The sequence below is a fragment of the Passer domesticus genome, chromosome 17, assembly GCF_036417665.1.
Source record: "Passer domesticus isolate bPasDom1 chromosome 17, bPasDom1.hap1, whole genome shotgun sequence".
Classification (NCBI taxonomy): domain Eukaryota; kingdom Metazoa; phylum Chordata; class Aves; order Passeriformes; family Passeridae; genus Passer; species Passer domesticus.
The window spans coordinates 5,089,245-5,109,787 of NC_087490.1; the positions used below are offsets into that span (position 1 = coordinate 5,089,245).

At 42.5% G+C, this 20,543-nt stretch overlaps 1 long non-coding RNA gene across 4 annotated transcripts in view; it reads left to right on the top strand.

Annotated features, from left to right (window-relative positions):
• The window catches only part of LOC135282690 (uncharacterized), a 49,047-nt gene that overhangs the window by 19,999 nt on the left and 8,505 nt on the right, over nt 1–20,543 (top strand). For 2 of the 4 annotated variants that reach the window (XR_010348753.1, XR_010348754.1), the window contains exons 2-5: nt 631–747; nt 15,156–16,658; nt 18,078–18,280; nt 20,205–20,528. This is a non-coding gene — a long non-coding RNA (uncharacterized LOC135282690). The remainder of the gene's footprint in view (nt 1–630; nt 748–15,155; nt 16,659–18,077; nt 18,281–20,204; nt 20,529–20,543) is intronic. The other 2 variants (XR_010348755.1, XR_010348756.1) reach the window with 2 other exon arrangements.

A 20,543-nucleotide genomic window follows, 5' to 3' on the forward strand; every position in this document is an offset into this window, starting at 1 on the left:
TTGTGGTTTTACCCTTGTTCCAGATTTGGGGTTTTTTGCTTACTCAAAACACCGGTGTGAAATTGGAGAATTCTGAAACATCCCTGGATTTAAAGCAGTGGAATCTGAAGTCAGGACCTTCCCTTAGCTTTGGCATCACCTTTCTCATTTTGTTCTCATTGATTTCAACAGTATTGCATGTGTAATAAAGTAAACACGTCGAGATTTGGCCCATAGCAGGAGTCATAAATTCTTTGGTTTTGAAGGCCTGATCCTTCATCCACTGATGTTAATAGAGGGATTCTTATTTGACATCATTTGGGAGGAACAGATCCCAAGGCGTTTGTTCTCAGGCATATCAAAGCAACTATTTTGTATTGAAAGTAAATTAAAATGCAATATTCCTACATTTGCCAGGAGTGTAAATCTGAGCACCACAAATCAAATTAATTGTATATCTATGTCCAATATTTCAAATGAAACCTGTGACAGTCAGACAAGTTGTTCGATAACTGATCTTTCAAAAACATCAGAGCAAGATTATTCAAAGGATTACTTCAAACCATTTTTTAGTGGCTGAAGCACAAAACGGTCTCAATTTAAAGTTTAATTATAGCAATTTAATTTGAAGTTTCTCTGTATTTTCTCAAGGATGCTTGAGGACAGAATGTCACCTGAATGAGCTACTCCCTACACTAACCAGAAGGTGACTGGACAATTTACATCTGTGCACTTATTGAAAGGAAGGCTGAAGAATCATTTTTGTTGGTGAGTCTTGCAGCAATGTTATTATGTGGGAAAACAAGCTCTAGGAGAAAAAGGAAAAAAAAATTCTAAATGGTATCTGATCATATCCAGCTCCACAACAATGTGAGGATACCCAGGATAATTCTTGATGCATCACTTTTAAATCATTCCCCATTTAGTTTAGCAACAGACCTCCACCTCACTTTTGTTCAGTTTTTTTACAGAATATTTCTGACAATATAAATTCACTACATAGGGTTACATCCTTACTTTAGGAAGGAATAATTCCTTTGTTTGTCGTGCTAATACTTGGCTGTTGTACATGATTTATTTGTTTTACTTGTTGTGGAAGTCTTAGTGTATTTGTGTGTATACACATACTACATATATATATAAGTAAATGAGTTTCTTTTCTGTATTTCTGTAAAGTTTCTTTCTAGGGAAGGCTACTCTTTCTAGGTTTTTATAAGCTGATGGAACAGGCTTGTCAAATAGTCTTTATGAGAGAAGAAACAGGAAGATGGCTTGGTTTGCAGACAGAGGGTTATTGGGCAATTATGTTTTTTATAGAGCTGTTGTAGGACAAATCACGGGCCTGCTTTTGCCTTTGATGCTACGAGGCAGACGGCCCAATAAAGATCAGAACAAGGGAGGGCAAAGGGGGTCAGGGACAGAGCCTTCCCTTGGGGTCCCGCTTCTGCCGCTCGCCTCAGAAACCAGACACCCCTTCCAGATGCACCATAGCTCCACTGTGACCCTCCCGATGGGCTATGCTGGGAAACTGGGAATGCTCCAGGAAGTGTTCACCCTGCACAGCCAGCTCCAGGGTTACATGGGTGCTGGGGAGAAAGCTGCCCTCTGAGGTGTCCTGGCACAACCACAGAGATTGTTTGCTCCCATGACTATGAAAAAACAACGTACAAGAAATTTGTGTGGAAAAAACTAGCTTAGCTTATGCAAGGTTGTATAACTGGCAAGACTCTCCCTGCATTTGTCCCTTTCTTTATATCTATTTCCTTTTTTACTTCTGAACTCAACTTTCAGCTACTCTCTAACTTTTCTCAATTAAGAAGAATTCTTCTTGGAGCAAATTGTTCTATCGATTTTTATTTTGTTTCACCTTCATCTGTAGCAGTTGGGCCTGTAAGAGAATCTTGGCATACATAAACTACAAGTTATTTGTCTATGCCAATTCTTTTATATTTAAACAATGTTTAGTAGAAAGGAGTGTTTATTTTCATAATGGAGATTCATTATATGCCCATGTAGGGGACGCTGGGGAAATCTCATCTCTGGAGTGTTCCTAATTCTGCTGCCATTTAGAGATATTTCAGTTGGGCAGTTCATTCCAAATACAAAATATATAAATAAATTTGAGGGGAAAAAAAAGTGGTTGCACATTTTACATAATCTTTTCCTCGTTATTCAGAGCAGCACATGATATGAACCTGAGCTGTTTCTGTTCTGCTCTATTTTCCTTTGAGACACTTTGATGGCATTAGTTAGGTAAAGACCATATCCACACAAAAGCTGTGAATAGTGTACTGGAGTTACCTTTGGGAAAACCCTGCTCTGTTCTCAGGGAGTTGGTGACAGGGATAAGTGTCAGAGTCCAGAACTGCATGGAAAGGAGCCCTGTACCTCCAATGCTTGACTGGCCATTTTTATAAAATAAATACATACACAACAACACAGGTCCACCTAGGAAAGCTTGGGGCAGTAAATCTGTTAGAACGAAATTATTTCATAGGGCTAAAATTGTGCCTCAGTTACTTGAAACAGTTCCTGCACTGACACCTGGCACAGGCTTCCAAATTATCTATTTTGATCACTTTCACCACTTTTTTCCTCACAAGGAAAGTGTGTTGTGTCATGGATATTGGAGAGACCAAAAAGAGGGGACTAAGGATGCTGGAGTCGTACCAGTAGATTCAGTGTACATTATGTCAGGGAACATGGAAGTACTGAGTGTGCACGTATCAGATTTTGACCCCTGACTTTCCCTGCAAAAAGTATTGACCCCCCTGCATCCTCAGGCTATCACAAAATAGCTGTTTGGAACGAACTGAATTTAGAAAAGGGTAGGATTTATTAACTACAAAATTGACTGACAGGGTGGAAGCTCTCTCCCCTTCCAGCATGCCACTGATCTACTTGAATACCAATGGGAAAGGGAAGAAAATGTATTGTTTAATGAAACTCACCAGTGTTTGCTGTTTATTTGCTAAATGCTTGACCACTTACAGAGAAAGTAGAACACTGTCAAATTCTTATTGGAATACCAGTGAGATTAGCTAGAGAATACCTAAGAGAGATAAAAATGGATCAGTTCTGCCTGCTACATTTCCTTTTACTGTGACTAGTTTTCCTGTTTGATAAACCTGTAAGCTTTCCCTTTCCTCCACTACCAGTCATGGTTAGGCTTTTCCAAAGACATCTGCTGCTTGTTTTTGAGGAGTTCTTCAAATGATTGTTGGTCTGCGGCTGTTTTCAAGTGTCTGCTGTAAAACCACAACATGACTAGCTGATGTTCATTGTTGTTATTCACAACTCAACATCAAAAATTAAGTCTCATTCTGCACTCTGACAGAAAGAGAGCTTTGAACCACACATTAGAATTGCCACCAGATTCAGAGCCCTATATCCAGGACTCTCTGCAGGATATACAGGATTCTAATTTATATGTTTATAAGAAACCTAACTACTTCAAAATGTAAGACTTTATGGACAACTAATTAACATGTAGTGTATAAGAAAATAAGGGCCTCCTTAACATGAACATTAGAAGTCTGAAAGTCTAGAAGATGGCTCAGTACAGGGCTTACATCTTTCCCTCCTAGAGCTCAGGAATCCATATGTAGCCTATTGGCTGAGCAGCTGGTCCCTGACAGTCAGGAGAATTCCAAGAACAGTCCCTTAGGCCTCTTTCAGTAGAGTCATAGGCAAGAGCCAGGCAGAAGCACCAAGCTCTGTGGCCGAAACATCCTGAAGATTTAAATAACTGCACATTCCCTGCCCTCCTCTCTGCCTCTGCCCCCCAGTCATATTTCACCTACCTTGGGAAATCTGCAAAATTTCACCTGTGACAGCTCTGCTGACAAACAGGGGAGATCAGAGCTTTCATCTGGGTGATGAACTGCCAGGCTGTCAGAAGAGCAGAGTATCTGTGCCGTGGTGAGACAGGTCAGGGCTGCCGCAGGGGCTCTGCATCCTGACCTTGGCAAGGCTCAGGGGGGACTGGGCTCTACCTGCTCCTGCCTCTCAGGGTCTGCAGGGCAGTTGTGGCATGTGTTCCCTTACAAGGACACAGAGACAAACCAGAGACATCCCTGAGCACACACATGGCTTGTGGAACTCTCTAGGATTACAGTCCATTCCTCAAATGAGGGCCTTCTGCACTGGGGGATTAATTGGCAGGTAGGTTATAGAAATTGATAGTGAGGTAATTACATGTAAAATCAGGTCTTTTCATTTGAATATCTAACTGTGAAGCCATAGCATGATATTTCCCCAGCTGTTATACAGTACTATTTAGTCCACCTGAATTTTGGTACATTTATAAAGCACCAAGAGTAGTAACTTGTTTTTCTGTATGACACCATATACAGAAGAGGACTATGTGAGTATTTAAGGAATTTCTCAATATGTCCTCTTCCAGCTTCACTGGATCTGGTCTTTGAAAAAAGAAGGATCTTGTCTGGACATTTTGCTATCTACTTACATACAAGTGATCTGGGTTGGGAAAACCCTACATGGTTGTAACTTCCTGGATCAACCCAGAAAATTGGAACAGAAAAAGAATTTAGAAACCCCAGTTTCATGTCCTCTTTCTGTTTGAAGTAAACTGAACCCTCACCTAATTCTCTGACTGGTCTGAACAGTGTGCTTAAATCTTTCTTGTGCCTAAGCTAAATATTTTATTTTTAAAAATGGAGTAGAACTAAACCTGAGCATCAAGAACATCTCTATGTCCTCAAATATCCAACAGCCTTGTGTCAGTGCATTAATGAAGACACAAGATCCAGGGTTCAGTCAAAAAGCAAATGAGGGCTTTTAAGCCAGCTTATTAGTTCCAAAGATGAAGACTTTGTCAAGCCCTCAACTTTGTTTTAACCCCTCCCTACAGATGAAGTCTTCTGTCATCTCAACATTAATTTCTGTCAACACGTGGGGAATTTTGCTGAGAAATTTTCGTATCTTAACACATTACAGATGCATTTTTCTGCAAACATCTTGACTGCAGGGTGGCAGTTTCAAAGCAGAGACGAGAAGGTAGGAAAGGTGGGTCTCACTGCAGTCAAAGCCTGTTATGAGAACATTAGTCATCTAATCCCTAATTCCTGGGGGGACTGGGTTGGTACAAGATCACTTTATACATGCCTTGTTTCTTACAAGCTTTCCATTTGCATCTACAATGGTCATACCATTGTAACAGACAGGATGCTGGGATAGATTTAGCTGTGATCTGATCCAATCTGACTCCTCTTGTGTGATTTGATAATGGCTCCAAGACACTGTCTCTCCAGTGAGAAGATTTACAAGGTTTACCCAATTTGAGTAGTCTCCATCAGTGGAGCTGTGGTGCCTCTAAGTGCTTGACAGAAGGACAGTGACTTTGTTCATCTGAAGTGGGACTGAGAGGCCTCTCGAGGCAAGTGCCTCAGTGAAGAGCAAGTGCTATCATCATTCCCTTCTTGCTCCCTAAATTTGAGACACTGAACTGTTAAGATCAGTTGCCTGAGGTGAGAATGTTTCTCGGTGCTATAACAGGATTCTCTTCTCCTGGGGAAAGTACCGTGTCAGACTAGTTAGTACCTCCTTGCTGCTGGCAATTTATTTCTAATGGCAGGAGCCGGAATTCCCCTTTTTCCACAGGAGAAAAGGAAGACAGGAGGCTCTGGCTGTTTGTTGGGTTTTCTTGCCTTTTCAATACTGTTTAATACTTTCTAGGTGTAATTTTGCTCATTCATAGCACAGCATAGTGCTACTACACCTATGTATGTTTTCTCCCCCTCCATTCCCTCAACTGTACCAAGAAAGTTCACAAGTGAATTGCAATTAGAGTGTGAATGCCAGGTTACCTGGACCAGTAGTAAAATATAAAAAAACACAGGATCTAGCAAGCTGTTGACTGCAGAGAGAATCTATGAACAGTAGAAAGTAAATAGAGAGGGGAGCATTGCTGATTTGTGTCTTCAGATATCACAGAATCACCCTCAATGAACTCTTAACCCCTTAAAATTTTAGAAATAGATTCTTCAATGTGTTTTGAACCTCTCTGCTGCTCTGTTGGCACATAATACCTTTGCAGGACTGGCAGTAAGGGCTCAGGGGCAGATTACTGCATGGGGGGGCTCTCTCTCATCATCCAGTCTTGTATGGAGCTCTCTGAAACTTAAGAGCAATGGTTACACAAGAGGAACACTGGAAAATAGGAGTAATATGAGTGTTTGGATGGTTCTACACTAATGCTGTGGAGCAGTCCCTGGAAAGATGGTATAGTTAAAATGGAATAGTGTGCAGGTCATTGTCAAGGGCAAAGTGTAGTCTTCTGCATCTGTCCTTGCATTGGCAAAGGAACAAGAAAATCTGCTGAACATTAATTAAACCTTTGGTTTTTTATTTTCTTTTCCAATCACCTCTTGAATATAGATCTTTCAGATTTCAGATATGTCCCAGAAATCCGGCAGAATAGTGAAATATCATACTTACAGTGTTTGAGGAATCGAGAGGAAAGTGCTTAAACTCTTCAATTATCTGTTTTTCCTCTAATCTCCCTCCTTCTTGCCAATGTAAATTATACCATATTAAACTCTCTCTTGCTGTGGGGATAAAACTAAGTGCACAAGGGCAAGAGTGGGAAGGGAAAAAGGAAGGGAAAGAACATGATATTCATGCACTACAAAGTAAACAGGTCCAAAACAGTCTTAAGTTTTACAGGAAATGCACAGCATGCCAAGTCACCCATCTCCTGACACCTGCCTGCCCAGAGCACAAAGGGGAATCTCTGGATACACTCAATTTCATTTTGAGTTGTGTCACTAGACCCAGGAGCTGATGGGAAGAAGACATAGGTAAAAGAACCTTAATCTTAAGGCAGCCCTCTTTATTCCCAACTAAAAGCATCAGAGAGGGGCTTTCCTCTCCTCTTTGTAGAAAGGGCAGAAATCCCATTTCACCCTCCTGTTCAGAACTGCCTGCCTGTACCTGCTCCTCCTGCCTCTGCTGGTCTGCTGTGTGTGTTTGGAATGAAAGATTTTCCCTGCAAGCCCTGAACCTCTTCCCTCGCCTGTCAGGCTCTTATCAGCACAGGTTCCTCAGTGGGCCACAATGATTTACTGTCCAAATAGTGCTGTTCTTTGTCAGAGATTGTGATCGAAAAGCCTTACTTTGCAGCTAATAAGAAACTCTTCCCTTTCCCTCATGTTTTTTTACCTTTCTTCAAATATTGTTTTACGAGCCCATTGCTTGCTATCTGCCTGACACAGAAGCTGTGCCTCAGGGCATCATTTTCTCACCTCTAAGCCAGAGGGTTGTTGCTTTGATGCTGGGTTTGAAGAGTTTGGAACAGCTCCATGAAGGGTATCTGCCCTGTCTCCCCAGGGCAATCTGCTCAGGTGAGGAAAGTTGCCTTCATGGTTCACACTGGCACATTGCTGTTTTGTTTTGTTTTTCCCTGATACAAAAGAAAAACTTTTTATAAAAGGAGAGGGCTTGACATTTATCAGATGTTTGAAAATGGTAACATGAACAGGAATGGAAAATGCCTGTTATTCACTGCAGGTTTCTAAGGTTAAATTTCAAATGCTTGAGCACTTTGTTCTTAAGAGGTCAAAGTAGCAATCAGGGAAGGGGATTCTGGGCTGCAGTACACTTCCAAAAAACCAGGAAAGGACAACTATCCTTTCAGTAGTCCACAACTTCAGTTGCTACTTGCCAACTTTCTTCCCATATAAGAAAGGTGATCTTTTCTTGTTGATATCAAGCAAACCAGACATTCTACTGTTTCATTTTCATTAGAAGCTTCCTATTAATCATGGTATTTTCCAGAAAGATCCCATTTCTATTTCTGCCTAGAAATTCACATACTGAAAGTATGCCCATAACCTTTAAACCAAGTACTGTCCTGAGATGCCTTCAACCATACAGGAAGATTTGATGGCATGGACACTGCAAATGTTTTCATCTTTAATTCAAGCACAAATACAAGAAGACACACTCAGTTGAGATGATATTTCAAGCACAAAGCAATAGAGATGTCCAGACTACTCACAATTCCACTCTGAATTGATTTTTTTCTTTTTTTCTCCTTACTTTACATAGAGGCACGCAAGTGTGTATTTCACTATTTATCTTCATACTGTAGAAATGTGTATTTTACCTTATCGTTTTTCTCAAATGCAGGTTATTATCTCGGTGTACACCTGAATGGTGACTTGACAGCCTATCATTTGCACATGTTAGAACACATTTTAAAGTGTCTATCAAAGGAGCCTGTTCTTAGCACCAGCTCTGTCACCCTTCAGCAGGGTTGCTTATTAATCATCATTCACATAAAAAGCTGTTTCCTTTGTGCAGCAAACATGAGAAAAATAAAAGGGCAAAAAGGTAAAGATGCATAGATTCTTTGAGATTTAGTGAAGTGCAGTTGAAGCTTGCGTGCCACCTCAAGATATCTTGTCAGATTCCATACATTTTGAAAAGAATTCCAGAGCAATAAACGATAAGAGCTCCCAAGTCAATACAGCACTGCAGGTAGTGACGTAGATCAGCAGGGTTTCTAAACATCCTGCAGCAGTCTTTGTAAGTACAGAGGTGCTAAACCTGACAACCATTCCAAATTCCAGCTGTAATTGTTTTCTCTCCATTAATGTCTCATTGCATTTTCAATGGAGACATCATTCCTTGCTTTGTCCTGAGCTCACATGTAACATTCCTCCATCACATTAAACTGCTGCCAATTTCTGCCCTGAAGGGAGCTGGAATTAAGTGGAGGATTAATGCTATTCCTTGTTTGACCCAAAACAAGCTTGAGTCCTTGCTGAAGCAGAAACCTGCTCCAACTATTCTATTGGATTTCTTGATTCTTGAAAGAAAAAGCAAATGTGGACTTCACACCTGTGTTCAGACAAGAAAGTCAGGGGTAGCTGTGTATACTCTTTGCTGTTTAACCATAGGCACAGAGGCTTCCTATGGTCCAGAATGGGCAAATTACTGATGCAGTGTCAAACTTAACAAAACAGATCAGATTAATACCTTGCCATTTAGTTTCGTCTTCAAAGGGGTACTAAAATAGTATCTAGTGCAAGAAGAGCTCCTTCTAATACTCTTAATGTAGCTTTTACATTGAATTAAGAGCTTTTGGTTGTGGTGGAGTTTTGTTCCTTCAAGTCAGGTTTGAATTTGGTGTGTGTACGCCGAGTATTTGTGTGATCTACCTGGAAGTGCTTAGCATCAGTGATTTTGGTTGAGACATAGTTCTGGTTTTGTGGCTCTCAGAGGTGGTATTTCTCACCCTTTCCTGAATCTGAGCAGCACTTTAGAACCAATACTTTAATTAATCATGGCATTTCAGGCAGCTGCTGGTGGCGGCCTTCTTAGAGCAGAGTACATCTCAGGTCACATTGACAGCAGAGGGGGAGGGCAGGGGAGGAGAAAATGAGGAGACCAATGTGCACAGAATTGGAAACCTATCTTCTGCTTGATTGTGTTTTAGCAGTTAGAACTGAACTGTTTAGGACTGCTTAATTTTTTTTTTTTGTTCTTAATTGTTGAACAAGCAGTTCAGTATTTCAGTCTCCTCTGCAGATTTCACGTTGCTTGTGTCAGAAGGGATGTCTCTCATCAGCCAAGTGCCCACTGGCACAGGCACCGAGAGTGTCCAAAATGCCAGCTGCAATTAAGCATTTCTGTTGTGAAGCCCCACAGTTTGTGCATGGTGAGAACAACTTCCCTCCCTGAGCACCAACTGGAGCCTACCAACCTCAGCAGCAAGAAAACCATGTCCTTCTTCAGGTACTCACAGGCACACAATACAGAGGCTCACATGTAAATTGAGCAATATATGATCATTCTGTGCATCCATCCACTGCTTACAGAGAGCAGAGGTAGAACAAACCTCAGTGCTGTCCTTAGATTCCTCCCTAAACTAATGGTCTCGTATGTGACTGCTTACTTGGTGGCCTTGCTCCCTGTTACCAGTCATATTCAAATTCAGGGACAGATTTTTTTTTATTTATTTTAAACCCACCTGTTACCCCTGAAAAACAAGTACAGTCAAGGAAATAGTGCATTTTTATCACTGAATCTTTTGCTGATGTCACTGAGCTGACACAGGTTTTACTTTTGTCCATAACTATGTACACAGACAATATGTGATGGTGTAGTTTAGCACTGGGCTTGGCCTATAAAGCTGAGCTGAGGGAGGCTGAGGCATCTCCCCCTCCCATTTCAGTGTGAAGTCCTGCTCATCTGCATTTAGCCTGAGTTTGCAGAGCCAGCAGTTCAAGTTGCCATCACTTCACTTGCAGAGACAGCACATTTGAGCTGAGGTCTATGGAGTGCAATACAGAACAATGTTCCCTTCTCACTGGGGAATGGCCCAAAAGGCTGTTGCTCAAATCCTCAGGGTTTATGTGGGACTCAGAGTTATCACCTCACCAGGCCTGACCTACCTGGTTGTGACCTCCAGCTAACACAGTCCTTCATCCTACACAAACAGAGGGTTTTTCTCCTTGCTACAGAGCAAACAGGCTTAGAGAGTGCAGATTTGCTTCCTTCAGGGCTGAAGAAGACAGGAGGCTGGAGCAATAAAATCCATTATATATATCATTTTGTATCTCCTTATCATGAACTCCTAAGAAAGGGAACTAAGAGGATCACTACTGAGAAAAGCACTATAATTGCAGCTCCTGAGCACCACATGGAGAAAATTGCCAAGGCAACCAATCATTCCACAGCAAGGGCAGAGGTAGTTGAGTTAAGATGAGGTTGTTACAAACCCCTGCTGTGCATAATCATATAGTAAGCAACATTTTTAAAAGGCTCTTGTAAAAAATAGGACAGAGTGGAAAGGACCGAGAGAAATTAATTTAGTCCTATTTTTCTGCTTGTTCACTGATTGAGGTATAAGAGCAAATTATATGTGTGTCCTGCACCTGAGGACACTGGGGGCTGGCAGGGAACAGCTGCTTCCTTCAAAACAATGCAGAGCATCTGACACATAGGGCACTGGGCTAGTTTTACCTAAAAAAACCATACTTTTGTTTCTAATGTATTTTAAAGTATGAAACCTGAACAAAAGTGCTCTTCTAATGCAGAAGCTTAAGTCTTGGCTCTTTGTTACAAATTGAGTTCCTGGGGGATTGTTTGAAGCCAACAAGATCTTTGTGAATAGGATTTACTCCTGAAGTATGAGATTTGCAAATCAAATCTTTGAAAATTAAAAGGGTATATCCACAGCATCCTTCCACCATCAGCAAACTCCTCTGAAGCAGCTCTTTCCCTGGATTCCTGCATCCCATTACTCCAAGCTGTCTTCTGAGCTGCTAGAAATCAGCTGTATAGCAGTACAGCAATTCACATGGCTGGATCATCAGCTGAAGCAGGTAATTTTATTTTTGGTTCAAATTGACTTTTCCAGGCAGTTATATCAGTGGTTCAGCTGTACTGCTGCCCCACAAACAGTTAACCAGCACAACAAAGCCATGGCCAAGGCTAGGTACCCCAAGTACAAACAACTGCCAAAAATTCTGCCGCAATACTTCAGTGAACAGTACTTGTCACTTTTCCAATTCTAGACACTGCTTTCCTCCAGTGACCTTCTACTTAAACAAGGAATAATTACTGCTCCACAAATGCCTGTTTCCATTGGGTTTTCTTCTTTTTTGTTTTGAGCCATACTGGCTCCTGCTAAATAGTTTGCAGACCAGACTGGAAGCATTCTAGACCCATTTGTGCAGATTCCAATTTCCAAAAGTTGAACTGACCCCTAGTTTCTGTAGCTAGAACTGTATCCATCATACATGTGAGCATCAGAAGTGGGATTCACCTGGGATTGTCCCACTGTGATGTTCTTATTGCATAGCTCAGCAGTAGCCATATAGCAGGGAACAAACCAAAAACATAACCTACAAAACAAAAACCCCATTATCTGTCCTTATTTGTATGACCAGACAAGTACAATTAGTACACTCTGAAAAACTGAGCATAAAACCTTGTAGAAGAACAGTTGCTAGCTAGAAAGCTGAAGCACCACAGTAGTTTCTGCTGTTGTATGAAATTTTGCCTCAGAAAAGTCACATGTAATAAATATGATACTGATCTTTACTTTATTGGCAATTAGCAGGGGTGATTTTTATTCAGACTGGTATCTAGTGGCAGACTAACTACAGAGCTCTCCTGCAGTGTGGTCTGATTAAGTGATGTTACAGCTAAAATCCAAATAACACTTGCCCAGACCTTTCTTTTACTAAAATTAAACTCCAGCTGATTCCTTAGCAAGTTTGAACTCTGTATGTTTGCCCTTCCGAACCTCCAAATGAAAACTGACATTCAAGGAACTGAAAATCAAATTCTTTAGTTTGCACAGGACCCTCGAAGTGTTTTTTCCAGATACATTAGGTGACCAGAGAGATGGATGACTCTCTTCTGTAATATTCCAAACCTATGGAAGGATGTTTGCTTGGCCTACCCTTCAGGATTCACTTCAATATTGATGTTTTAAGCCCCCACCCCTTTAAGGGTCCTCAGAGTAATCTGCATATCTTTTCATTGACAGATTCAGCTCTTTTCCAACCTTCATTTTAGTAGAGTCATTTAGATGAGTCCCAATTTCACTGTTTCACTCTTGCTTTTAAAATATCTTTTCTGTTTCATTGCCTTCAGCCTGCAATACCACATCTTTCCATAAAGAATTTAGGTGTGGGGTTTGTTTGGTTTGCTGAGGAAGGATGCTTTTATGTCGAGGCAGAAAACTGCAGTTGAGGGTATTTAGGTTGTGCCCACAGGGCTTCTCACAGAGTGAACAGTGTGTGTAGCAAGTTATTACTTGACTGCTATGGCATTGCTAAAAAAGATAGGGATAATACTTCACTATTTCAAGGTGATACAAAACTAGAGTAATGCTTGAAATCATGATGAAACAGCCTCTTTTCCCTCAAATAGAAGGTGTAATGGAGGCAGTGGTTTGTTACTATTATGTATTTACCCAATCTCATCTAGATTTTACATGTTTTTGCCCTGTGGTTATGTCAAATAGGGAAGAATACGGGAAATATGATTATAGGCTGTGAAGTAAATTGCTCTTATTTGCTATTTTGTCCATAAAAGCTTCTTGGGGGAGCTAGGAGCTCAAAGGTAATTTTAGCTATGTCAGAGAGGGGTTTATGCACCAGTGAAAGCATTATCCTCTTCCCTGTCCTCTTAACAACCAGAAAGTGATTTGGGTTCCCCCTCTCCTTCTCCATCAGGTAGGAAGGAGCCTATCTGGAGTGGCAAGGCTAACTGATCTACTCAGAGCTAATTTGCTTATGAGGTGCACTTGCAAATTCATCTGTGGAAACACAAGCTCAGAGCTTGGCATGACCCATCTTTTAAGATCCAATGGTTCTCCGTTCACTCAAAGCTGACCACAGCCAAGTTCCCTTCTGGTATCACTTTGAATTACTGTGTTTGACAGAAATTATATAAACAGTATTTGTACAAAACAGCTCTGTGCCCACTTTGTCTTTTCGGCAGCCTTAGGAAAAGAGTTGGACACCACTACAGTCATCGACCTGGTGCTGCTTGGACTCTTCTGGAACTGAGCCATGGATTTGTGGGTTGGCAGCATTTTGCCACTCCTGCTTAGTTACTATGCTTTGCTTTACTCCAATATCTGCACAAATTGTGCCTAAGTGTGCAGAAGTCCTGAACAAAGCTAGAGAAGTCTTGCCTGTTTTTTCTGGCTTTACAGTCCCAGTCCTACACGTTGCTCCTGGAAGCCTGGACATCCCCGTGGCTTAGACTGAGAGAGCAAGACTCTCCTGGAGGCCTGGTGTTACAACTTAGGCTTGGCTCAGAGAAGTCAGGAGCTTGTCAGTGCTCCTCTTGAGGCTGAAAACAGCACTCCCAGTCCAGGGAGCAAAGAGTGAGAGACAAACCAAGGTGTTCTACACATCAACACAAGGCACTTTGTCCAAATTATTCCAGACAAAGAGCCTTATGTTTATGCCTGTGAAGTTTCGTCATGAAATGAGAACCTCTTTCCCTTCCCTTAGATTTGAAACAACACAGATGCAGCTCCAGGTCATCAGGCCTGAGATGTGCAAACCTGTCTTTTTTATCACTTCAAAGCTGTACATTCTGATGTTTCTCAGGTCAACCTTTATCTCCTGAAATATATTGTAGGAGCAAAAGACGTTATTAAACTCTGGGGAGAAACTGGTTCCTTTCCTGTGAGACTTTGCTCACTCTCCCATTCCCTATGAATGTCATTGTATCTGCTGTTTGCTGAGCAGGAAATGCATTATTAAAGCAGTTTCTCCTCCATAAACTGCTTTGCATCTGACTGTTCCATTGTAAATCCGTAGCCACAAAGTCAGGCCACCTTGGGATAACCCAACGTGAAATCTGACCTGATGAAAATGGTTCATGCCTCCCGGCCTGCATTGCAACCTGTGAGAAGGGCTTTTATTATTTATTCAAAACCTGTTTAAATCCCCCTTTTTCTGAAACAACCATTTTAAAAATATTAAAACACCACAGCTAAGCTGGGAGATTAAACAAGTTTAAACCTTATCATCGCAGGTGGGATATTAGTCCAATAAAATGAGGAGGGATAGCAAGCTGCGTGGTAACTGGAGCCCCTTCTACTCAGTAACTAATCACCGAGAAAGCATTTGGGGAAGGAGGGGGAGAGGGGATGCGGGACTGACACAAACAATGCATCCAGGCTCCTGGCAACCCTCTCTGTTTACCATGGTGATGCACAAAAGGAAGAATGCCACACGGAGTAGCAGACCTGGATCTGTCCCCATAACACTTGCCCTAGATTCAAGTGCTCTGGGAGGCTGAAAATGTGACCTTCAGATATTTTTTCTGATGGGTGATGCTGCAGCTGGACAGCACTGTTCCAAAGCTGTCAAAAGGCTGCACAGTATTTGCCTACATTTCTTCCATTACACATTTTTCTTTTACATCTTTAGCTATCAATGCCTCTTCCACTTTTCCACTCTTGTACTAAGGCTTTTTAAAGAAAGCCACAGTCTTTCTATGGGCCTTCTGCACTCAGAAGTGTAACTTCTTTTAAAGTATTTTAATTAAAACTCATCAAAATTCGAAGTTTTCAGGTGAGGGATGACTATTTAAAATAATATTCTCCTCTCTTGAGACTAATATTTTGTAATAGGGCATTCATGTTCTAAGGTACCCTAACTTCTGTTTTCCAGCAGGAGTAGCTTATGGGAACAACTTCAATGTCCTACAGCTGGATCAGCCCTTCCCTTCTGTCCCCAGACTTCGGCCCAGTAAGATCACAAGAGGAGGTACAGCCTGGAGAGCCCCAGCAAGAGATGAGACAATTCTAGCCCTGAGGCACAGATGTGCCAAGCAGGAGAATCCTGCACTGCCCAGCAATACGGTAAGAAAGGGGATTATCAGTGCAGGTACTTGACCATCTCAGTGGTGAGACAATCATTCAATGCTAAGAGAAATTACATTGGTTGCTTACAAGTTTAACCTCTTTTGTCACCAGCATTGAGACCTATGAAGCTGGCTCCTTTCTAGGGCATCTTTACACAGACACAGATTTACAGTGGAGAGGATCCAATGTAAAAACAAACAAATAAACAAAACAAGCAGAGCAAGCAAGATTTTCAGGGATGTAATTGTCCTGAGTGAGGGGCAGTAATCACTCTGTGATATTTCAGTAATTCAAATTCTCCAGCCTTGAGAAGTTTTAGGAGGAAAATTCCAACAAGTATAAAAATCCACTATGATCTTAAGTAGATGAAGACAAAAGGGCTAAAACCCACACCACTACTCCTGTCCCTCTCTGTTGATTCTGATAAAAATTTTAACCAGAAACTAACACTCCACACTCTCTACAAAGAAGAAGGAAAGTTTTGAGAGCTGGAAGCTGGCTTATTTGAGCTGGACAGGTTTCATCTGGCTGTCATTGAGGAAAACTTTGAGTGCATGTTCTTTTGTTTTAAACACAAACCTGTTTCTAACAGAAGAATTTGTGCTTTTACCGTGTATCACAGGTACTTAGGCAGGCAGTGTGCACTGTATAAACCTAAATCATTAAACAGCCCTTGGCCACTGCTTAAAGTGAGACAAGTATCTGCCTGAGCTGTATACTTAATTGCTTAAGAGAGGAAAAAAAGGGGGACTGAGTTACTAGAAATCTCAGAGCAGTAATAATGGAAATGTAGCCCCTAGAAAGAGAACTACTGAATGGTGCATCCAGAAATACTTAGGAGGAATCTGAAAATAGCAAATGAGGTGCTTTGAAGGGGTCACCAGTGGGTGTGAAGGACAAACACAGTGTTAGAGACTGATGGGGAAAATCCTCTAACCTTGCGGAGTTGCCTGAGACCAGAGGCAGGGAGAGGATAAATCCAGAGCAGGTGTGAGATGGTCCAGCTTTCAGGTATGTTGGAACACACTTGCCTGTAAGCCTGCTGCCCATGTTCCCAGCCCTTGATGATTGCATCTGCCTCTCCTTGTCATTAACACACCTTTTTTTGTGGGAATTGTGAAGAAACATTTAGTTGTGATTGAAGGAACACTCCACCAGGGAGTGTGAGACGGCTGATTTTGTTGAATTAGAGATTTCCATGAGATTCTAAGGACTAGCACAGAAGTGAATATACAGGGAGGATCCACGTGGACCACAGAACATCTGATTCCTTCTGGAAGATGGACTTTCTGCTCATGATGTAGTTCAGGTATGTTTCCAGCTCTCAGCTCCAAAAGATTGGAGTGATTCCCCAGAGGCTTGGGGTTGTGTTAGCATTCTTGGATTCTTTGGGGTTTATTTAACCTCCCTCCCACTAAGTATGGCCTCTGCAGTCTGAAATGTTTCCTTTTTCTGAGAGAAAGGCAGTTCATCCCCATTCCTATATACATGTATTCCTATATACAGTTAAATTTTATGTGAGGGATAATCATCCCTTCCTATCTCAGCTACATTAGTCTTTTCCTGTATACCAACTTACAATCAATGTAAGTTTGGGATATAATACAAGTTTAAAGCTTGCTGCTAAAATATTCTTGCACCATAGGTGTACAGAAAACATCTCAGGCTGATGTGTGTGGCTACATGTCCCCACACTACATTGCCCACTGGTGCCCAGTTTGTACTTTGCAAGCAGTGCCAGCCAGTGCTGAGCCTCTGTTCCACTGGCTGCTGTATTTTCAAGTACAGCTCCGGGGTACCTTTGATGACCACAAACGCAAGTGCATTCATGTCTCATTCAAGTCTAATAGCACTCAAGATGACCAAAAATCAAGTTAATTATATGGTGCACAAGATGCTCAATACTGCCTTCTGCTCTCGGGACACAGTCCCAGTATTCTACACCAACCAGTGAAAGCCTCTTTAAATATGTCTTCTTTAATACAAGTAAAGCAGCTCTGTATCAGATCTCTCTATATACATAATCTCTTTTTTTTTGTCTGAACAAATCCAAAATCCCTCTGGTTTTGAACATTTATTAGGCTTTAGCACAGAGGTCACCCACAGAACACAACCAGCCGGCAGCAGGGAGAGCCCCTCGCCCTCAGCCCTGCTGCAGGTGAAGCCCCAGGGGCGCACAGGGAGCGCTGACAACGGGGACGTGGGAATGAGGTGGGAATGAGACAAGGGGAGCCTCCGCTTGCTGCTGCCACAGCATCACACAGGAGGTGTCGCTGGAGTCTGGCTCTGCCGCCCGAGGCTGAGGTGTCCCCTGAGCGTGTCCCGGTGCAATGGGGACACAGCACGCGAGGACACAGCCCGTGTGTCCCGCGCCTCCAGCCTTGGGCTGCGGCGACACCTCCCGGGAGCTGAGGGCACAGGAGCAGCACCCACTGCTCCACTGCCCTGGCTCTTGTCCGAGCCACCATTTAGAGATAGCCTTTTGATATTTAACACGGGGTCCAGAAACTTTTCCTATTTGACATTTGTGATGTTCATTCCTCAGAGAAGCAGCCCTTTGTTTTACTACCAGGAAAACTTCTGATCTTGCACAAAAAACCGGTGTTAAGCTTGTAGGAGACAAGATTCTAAGCTCTCTTCTATAGAAGGTACCTGGAATTTAACTGCTAAGTGGGTGAAAAATGCTTGAACAGTGGTAATTAAGAGCCCTTTTTGCTTCTTAACCCAGCCAAAGGCGGAGAACATTTGTCTGTATGGACAAACGCTGGCGCTGGAATTGGATCATAGGGATCAATAAGTACCTGCACGCACTAGGAAAGTTGTTATGCCCAGTTCAGCCCAAAGGCTCACAAATTATACAAAGCCTTTGTTCCGTTTATGACCTTTGAAAGGTGATCTGTGTGATGGAGGACTCTCTTTGGGAATCCTTTGGTAAGTCGGTTGTGGTGTGACTGGGTAAATCATTCCCACACCAGCCCCTGTGCAGGTTCCTGTCAGTGGTGTCTGTCACACTCCAGAAAGTACTGAGAATTTAAAACTCCTGTCAAAGCAGAAGCTTCCAAAATCTGAGCAGCGGGGAAGAACACAAAATGTCCTTATCTTCCTGCTGATGACTTGGGCTGTCTTAGTAAAACCAAATGCCCTCTGTAGTTCCACACACCCCAGTGGGATGCCAGTCCTTTACCAGGGGAACAGCCTGGTCACCCCAGGGCAGAAGCCTCACAGTCCTAGCTGGCTCTTTGGGTGAATTCCAGTGTTTGTACACCAACATAGATCTAAGGAGGCACAAGTATCCTGCTAAGCTCCCTTTGTAAGCAAAACCTGGGATTTCACACAGGCTCAAGTTATGGGGAAACTGGCTACTGAGAACAAGAAACAGGACTGACTTCTTCATGTCACTGCAGAGACCCCTCCTGTCAGCTCAGTCACATCCTGTCTCCTGAGCATGTTTCATTCAGGAAAGAATGGTTCTTGCTACACTTCAGAAACAAATGCATAGCGGTATCATTATATTCAGACATAAAAAAGCAGACTAAATCATCTGAGTTCAAGCTGAAGTGGGACTTTAAAGTGTTCTGCCAACTTGGATGCTTGCTGTCAGTTGCTGTGCAGCGGGCAGTGGGACAGGACACTATCTAAGCACTCTCACTACCTTTTCCCCAGAAATGAGTGCTAGAGTTGTAACAGCAAGAGTGTTCCTAGATGCTTGTTTTTCAGTCTCAGCTCTTGGCCATAAGGGGTTTTTTTTTCCCCTCCCTAACAGAATGGCACAGTCTTCAGCCTCCTCCCCTGGTTCCCATCTTCTTTGGAAAATAAACAGCTCTGATTGTTGTGCACTTGAGATTATGAAAACATCAAGTCCATTAGTATTTGGCAAAGTGCTCTCTCATTTCCTTCTGATGTAATAATTGAGAGAGAGGGAGCGGAGACGGCAAAGATAGCACAAGGCACAAGTTAATGACCTTCTCGCATGTATGTGTGGGCTCTTTGAGAGGGAGCCTTTTCCAAGCCCCATCTCGCCTCCACTCATACTGTTTCAGCTGAAACACTGCTTCAATGTGGCTTTTATTATTTGATCTGATGTCCCTTGGCCAGCCTTCAGAGGCAGCTAAATGGCAGGCAGGTGTGGGGGGCTAAGAGACAAAAAGCAAATGGAGCTAATGCTTCAGCAGCCCTGCTGCACACAGGCCCTCGGCTCCAGCTCCCCAGGCAAATGCCACTGGTGCCCAGTTCCTCTTGCTTGCTTTGGTTTCACTTACACATTTAGGGGGGGAATACATCCTGCTTCGCTCTCTGAGGGAGATTCTTTGGAAGACTGAAGGCCTGATAAAAATCAGGACGTGGGTGGAATGGCTGAGTGTAGAAAGGGATCAGCTGTAGAAAGAAAATTAACTGAGGTCAGTGGTTGCTACTCTGTAAGTGTTGGACTGGCCACCCACTTATTTGATTGCCAAATTTGTGGCTTCACTTTGGGTGCCTAGAGCCAATTTAAAGTGGGATAAATTCCACAGAAGGGTAGTGGAATTTATCCATGTCCATAGTGTTTCCTGCTGGCTTTCTCAAGACTTTATAGTCTTTTGAAGTGCTTCTAGAAGCCTCCAGAGATGTGTAGTTTTCCACATTAGCTTAACTGGAACTTAAGCAAAAAATCTCATCTCATTTTAAAAAATAATCTGAATTTGACAGCTGAATTTTTAGATTAATAAAAGAAAATAAAGATTAGCCTTTGCCAAATGGTCCCCTTTGAGGGCCCCACCTTGAAGTGACAGTTCCCTGGGCTACCTGAGCCAAAAGGTGATAATATGGATACTGCTCTTCCTCTACGACATTGAAGCCCAATCCCACCCTGTTCCAGGTGTCCCTGCTCCCACTGGATTCACACAGTCAGCACCCTGGAAAGAGGAAGCATGTGAAGAATCACAAGTGGATTTCAGTAGGGTACTCCATGCAGCCAAGGGCTTCTGTCAAGGAATGAGTGGAGCTCTGAGCAACCTGGTCTAGTGGAAGGTTCCCTGCCCATGGCAGGGGGATGGAACTGGAGGATCTTTAAGGTTCCTTCCAACCCAGGCCATTCTGTGATAAAGGATTACTGATTTTTGTGAAGGATTGACAGCACTGCCAGAAGGCAATTCCACACTTCCTGGTGCCTAGAGAAGGAGTCCTTCCCCTTTCTCCCCAGGTAAGGATATCCACC